Raw genomic sequence first — 6,895 nt, forward strand, 5'->3', positions numbered from 1 at the left:
ACTTGAAAATAACAATAAAGATATTAAATTTTGAAAATTTATTCAAATATTAATTAGGAGTTTTTATGTTCAAATTTTTAAATAGTTTATTACCAGTAAATTTTAAGTGTTGCATTAAAAATATAACTAAAGTACGAGCCATTCAACATGATCCTCAAACACAACTTTTTTCTAACCAAGATTTAAAATCAGTAATCTTAATAAATTACTAGCTTATCAAGGTAGTAAGCTTTAGACTGACCTTCTTAAAAATTTATAAGACCAAAACCATCTTGCAAGGTTTCAGGTTGAACTAAAGTATAATTTATTGATTGATCAACTAAATAAATATAATTAACATAAGATGAGAAGGAACTTTATTTATTAATAAACAATAGACTAGTATTTGTTTTTAATCTGAATAGGTATTTATATTTTTGAGAATATTAACTGAGTTTTAAAAACATTAGTCCATTCTAGTTTATAGAAAATTTTAATAGTCTACATTTTATCTGTGTAAATAAAATTATTAACTTCTATTTTTGCCAAAATATAGAGCTAAATGTTTAAACCTTAAGCTGAAATTACTGATAAAGTTTGAAACTAGTAATAGGTTGACTTTATTATTATGATTATATTGTTTTTTATTAATTGTTGAACATTATTTTTTATTTATATTTTAAGCTATAACTATTTTAAATGTTTTTTTATTGTGATAGTTTTCATTATTATTTTGTTGTTGTTAAACTCCTATATTTAGGTATTTATTCAAAATTGTAAAAACTGATGGTTTTAATTCAAAGGATAAATTTGTTTTATACTTTTTATTTATTTTAGAAAAAAAAACCTTGTTTTTATTGGACTCAGCTTTGTTTTGCTTTTTGTTTTGAATATTTCAGTTTTTATTTATTTTTATTTGTTTTCAATGTTATAGCTCGGTTTTATTGTTGTTTATTTAAATAAGTTAATATAAATTAATAGTAGAATTCAAATTCAAAAACATACTTTTTAAAATTCAAATTTATGTATTTGTTCGATTTTTATTTTTTATGTATATAAAAGATGAAATAATTTGCTAAAGTTATTGATAATTTTACACTAATAACATTTCAATTTAAAATGTTACCTTTTAACGAGTTCAATATATATTTTATGTGAGTGCATTGATACAGTTATACATATGTTTTATTGTATACTTTTGTTTGTTTTGGATATTTTCGTTTAGAATGTAGTCCTACGCCTGTGGTAGGAAATACTTTTAATTTGGGGAAGTCCCCTTTTTTGTGTACTAAACGCTTTGAGCGTTTAGCTCTTAAGGCTTTTACTAATTTTACCTTACTTATTAGTTTTAACTTTGTAATTAAAGTTTTAACTTTGTAACTCTGTAAGATATGTTTTTAGTTTATTAACTTAAATATTCTGCATTTACTTTAATTTATATATTTAAGTGGAATAGGGGAAATGAATTGTGAATTCATCAATCTCTCAATGTATTCTTGGTTATGGTAAACATTTTATTTAAAATATTACTAAATTTATTCTATAATATGGAAATTTACTTACAAAGTAATTGATAATGAGAAGAGATAAAAAATTCTTATAAAAATTTTGTTTTTTAAAATAACCATATATTAAATACTTATATTACAATTTTGTTTTTGTTTCCTCGTAAAATCTTATCAAATAATTTTACTTGTAGTTGTTTTGTTTTATATACTTTACTCGACTTCAATTTATAAAAAAATATACAAAACCAGTTGTACTTTTTAAATATAAGTAAATTTTTACAGAGTTACCACTTTTTCTTTTTAACATTCTTGACTAAGTGTTCGTAGTAGTAATCCTTCAATTTGAATATATGTATTTTTTGAAACGAGTATAACGTTCTTATAATTAACTTGAATTTTATGTTTTACAGTTAATTATTTGAAATAAAGTTCATTAATGTTTTTGACCAAATTAAATTTTTCAATTTCTTTTTAATTTAGAACCGAAGTTCTGCAAAAAAGATTATTTGTTAAAAAGTTTTTGTTTATATTTAATGTGTTACGTTACATTTTGCAATTTGGTTGTATTTTTTACTGATTTTTCGTTTACGCTTGGTTCATGTAAAATACTTAATGATTTGTTTATTTTTTTTTAATTTGTTGTTTAGAAATATGTTATGTATTTTTGAAACTGAATATTGTTTAAACATAGTTTTCAGGAAAGCATAGTTACTTGACGATTGGTCTTCAATAAAGTAACTACAGTAACCTCTCGCCTATTTACGCACATTGTGTCCACAAAAAAAAGTGCGTAAAGATATGAGAGATCGTAAAGAAACGAGAGGTACCAAATATACTCACTATAATGGCTGTTTTTTAATATTGTTTCTAGTTAAAAGCAGACTGGGCACTTTCCGACTTTTAACTATTTGTTTACTTTATTTATAAATATGAAAACAACAGATAAAACTATACATATATTAAAAAAAGGATTTAATTTCTATAAAATAGTAATACGAGTAGAAATAATTTTACTATTTTAATAATAAGTCGAAAATATCTTTATTTTTATTTATATGTGACATTTATATTCTATTCTACTTAGCAAATTCAATTTATAATTAAGCATTTCTTTACAACTATAAAATGGTGTTTATTAATATATAGGGCAGTCTGCTGTATTATTTCTTTGTGTTTTAAACTCTCATTATTTCATTATACTTTCATTATTAAACACAGTCATGTTTATTTCAGAATTTAGTTTTAATCTCGTATTGTTAACAAAATTTCTGATATACTGAGGTATAACTAAATGTTTATCAAATAGTCAAGGAACATAAATTTACAAAGTCTTAAGATATAGAGAGGTGTGTTAGCATTCAAAAACATAAATTAATTTAAAAATATACATTAAACCTAATTTGTGCAATATTTTAAAAAATTAAAATTTTTATTTTCTGAATTTTATAGAATTCTGAAATGCGTAACTAAACGAGAGTGCGTAACGTCACGAGTGCGTAAAGATCCGAGAGGTTACTGTATTGATAAAAGAACATTTATGCTTTATTTTTTCTTAAAGAATTGTAAAGTTTTTATTTTTAAAACCCATATAATTGGTGTGCCAAAGTATAATTTTGTGAATAGTTTGAGATTGTTATAAATATAAAAGTAGTAGTATAATGATAAATCACATCATTGGAATTAAATTTTATATTTTTGCCAATAATTATTATATATTTTAAGCTAATTATAAAACAAATATGTTTAAACGAACTTGATATAACAACCAACAAGATGTATAAAACATCTGGTCAAATCTCAATCTTTATTACTCAACAAATTTTTTCAAAAGACTTCATAAATTATTTTTATTAAATATAAAAATGTTATTAAATTATTGTTCATGTTCTAGTTATAAAAATAATTTGCTGTTATGTTCTTAAAAATTGTTTTTATACATTCCTACACAGAGTCAAAGTGTATACGCTAACGTCAGCCTCTGTGAGAACGTACATGCTTCCAAACAATTTCTAAGTGATTCATCATCTGTAATATTTTTAATAACCTCCTTCTTGTGTTCTACTGTTTCTCCCTCAAAAGTCTTCCAGCCATTTTCTAGCCATCTTGGCGACCATTAGTTTGTAAGTTTTTTGTAAGTTAATTTTCATGTTTTACACACATCTATATATATATATATATATATATAATAACTTTCGTATGAATATTTGTAATGACTTTTTTACTAATAGAGCTTATTTCCACAGATTGCAAAACATGAGTAAGCAAAACTTACAGATTTACTCTTGTTAATTATAAACAAGAAGGAGGTTATTGAAATATTACAAATGATGAATCACTTAGAAATTGTTTGGAAGCATGTACGTGCTAACAGAGGCGTTTTTGGTAATGAAATGGCTGATAAGCTTGCAGTCCAGGGAAGAGAGAAGAACATTTAGTAACTTGTTTAACATTTTTTATTTACAATTAATAAGTGAAATTAGATGTTGAATTTGATAATTAGTTGTTTTGATACTTACTTAGTTTTCAATTTGAGTGTATAAAAAATAAAAAATTGACTTAAAAAATTAATAATCAAATAATTTCATTAATCTAACAATAAAAAATAATAAGCAACTATTGTTTTTCATTAGAATACTTTTTATTGAAACAATCTTATCTTCGTCAAACAATTATTGCATACTATTGAAGTTTTGCTTTTATTGCTAATATTGTGTGTTTTTACTTAGACTAGTAAGTGCTCTGTAAAAAGATTAAAGTTATAATTTTCGTTAATTTAAAATTAATTAAATTTAAACAAAAATATGATCAATTATCAGTAGGGAAACTTCGGGTTATAATTTGCTTCTATCTAATTTAACATTCATATATTGTTTGAAACTTTAGATTTTTTTATCTTTGAATATTTGTTTATGTATAATATGTATACATTTAAAATTTAACAATTTATTTCGACTAATTATTAACAATAGTAGGTAACTTTTCAGAAAAAAGTTACATCTAAGCTAAATCAGATCAGCCAGACAATATTGCAATCAAACTAACTTGTAATGAAATATTAACATCAAAGAAGAAAGCCCGGGTCTTTGTTTACTAAGAACTTTGTTTTTATGTACAAAATTATATGATCAAAACTTAATTACTTAACTAACGGCACATAAAAATCAAGACTTGTTTTTAAATAAGTTTTGCCAATGTTTTCTTTTTGATAATTTCAGCAAGTAGCTTTGTGTTAAAACAAAATCACTGTTTGCAGATTAATAACTAAAGTTTTCTTGGTTTGGCTCACTATTGAGTTTTAACAATAACGATGTTGGACACTTATGCAAATTTTATTTTCCCTTATGTGTCCAAATTTTTATAATATAGAAAAATAAATGTTTTGCACTTAATATTATATTTTTCCGTTAAAACAACAAATAAATAAAGTAAAACTAAATCCAAAAAAAAAAACAATTTTTAAAAACAAAATAAGTGTTAATTTAAAATTAGTGTGTTTCTGATTTCTCGATTGAACTGGAAATAACTTGTTGGCTAAGGGAAAATGAGAGAATCAAATGAGAGATCGCGTGATCTACAGTCCGTCCAAAGTCCTGGAAAAATGAGAGATCGTGTGATCTACAGTCCAATGTCCATCGGAAATTCTAGAAAAAGAATCAAAAACTATAAATAAGCCCAATCAGAGTATGAAGCAGGTCATTTACCTCGAAACAAGCACGAAGCGACACTCTGCTGCTCGCAAATTTGAGCGTAAGCCGCCATCTTGGAAAAGCTAGATGATCTCCGGAAAAACATTCTTATTAAACAACGTAGACGGGGCGTACAACTTGGTTGGAGTTGTTAACGTGCTATACTCATTAGCCTACGCATACTGTAGCAGACAAGCTGTCTTTCAGCTACAACTTCAAGTTTGGATCAATTTGAACATTGAGTTCAACGCATAAGCCCACGCATTCGGTGGCATAAACTTATTATTTTTCATTTTCTTTATTTAACTACTTAACTTTTTACCTCGCGCGCTCTACATCCGGTGTCAACGAGGAAGTATAAGTCCCTACGTTCTGAACCAGTAAACTGTACGAGCAACTATTTGTTACATCACATGAATTGTGAACTGCATGAAGCCTTTTCAAGTAATAAACCTTTCTTATTGTTCTTTCATTTTATTGTATAATAAAGCATATAGATATTTGTTAGTCTATATTTAAACTTAAATTAAAAGTAAAATGAATAGGGATTTAGCTCTTAAACCCTCTCACACTGGGTCGCAGACCGAAGTAGCAATTAAAGATAAAGATGGTCCTGAAGCTACTGCTAATCTGGCTTTTGTCGAAACTGCCGAGGCGGTTTACACAAAGCTAGAGACCCCAGTGGTTCGGAGTACATCAACGAAACCCGGGTTTTTATTAAAAATTAATGTTGAATTTAGCCCTGGTGCTTTTTTTAAATTTATTAATTATTCTACTCATATGGCTAATTTACTTCTTAAAATTAAAAAAAAAGTCCGTTTCTAGAACAAGCAGCAATAATAAAGTATAAAACTCTTGTAAGTATAAAAGCTACATTGATGTAGAGAATCACCTTTTAGTAATTAGGAACCATTAAAACCATATCCAAAGTGCTACTTAGTTCCCTTAATATTTTTTGTTAAAGTTTTGAACACATTTACAATTTCTTTTTAAACAAATTAGTTTGACTAATTTAAAATGCAATAAACTTAAAACTTATATTATTATAACTTTTAGTATCTAGTAAAATTATTCTAAACCAGGGTTTCCTAAAGTGGGCGATATCGCCCCCCTGGGGGCGATTTTAGTATGTCAGGGGGCGATAAATAGTGAAGGGGCAAAAGGGTGGGCAAAAAGAGGGCGATTTTAAAATTTTGTGCAGACGTTTAGTTTTCACTTTTTAGCTTGTTTTTTTTAATTATTTTAGCCTGCTATCAAATGTTTGACCCTGAGGTAAAACTTAAACAAAATAGGTCCATTTTGTTTACGTAAAATTTAGAAGAAAATCAAAAAGTTTAGGACTCCTATTTTCAAGTAAATTACATATTTTATTCATATCTTTTCTCATTAACAACTACATAGGTCATAGACGAATGGAAATCCTCTCACCATTTCATAACCTGACATATATGCCATTTGTGATCATAACTGCTTTGTAAATTCTATGTTATCGATTATAAACTATCACTTATGATATTTCCAATTGTTTCTCGAAATATCACTTAGTTAGACAAATAAAACTATATTAAAGTCAATTTTTAAATGGAACAAAAAAATGTAATTAGTTAAGATAAATTTTGTAGGTTTTGTTTTTAAGCTTACTAAATTTAAGAAAAAGTAATTTTTGATTATCATGTACTCAAATACTTCTTATTTATATTCATGATTCTTACAGAAGTGAGA

The sequence above is a fragment of the Thalia democratica genome, unplaced genomic scaffold, assembly GCF_965202585.1.
Source record: "Thalia democratica unplaced genomic scaffold, ktThaDemo2.hap1.1 HAP1_SCAFFOLD_121, whole genome shotgun sequence".
Lineage (NCBI taxonomy): Eukaryota > Metazoa > Chordata > Thaliacea > Salpida > Salpidae > Thalia > Thalia democratica.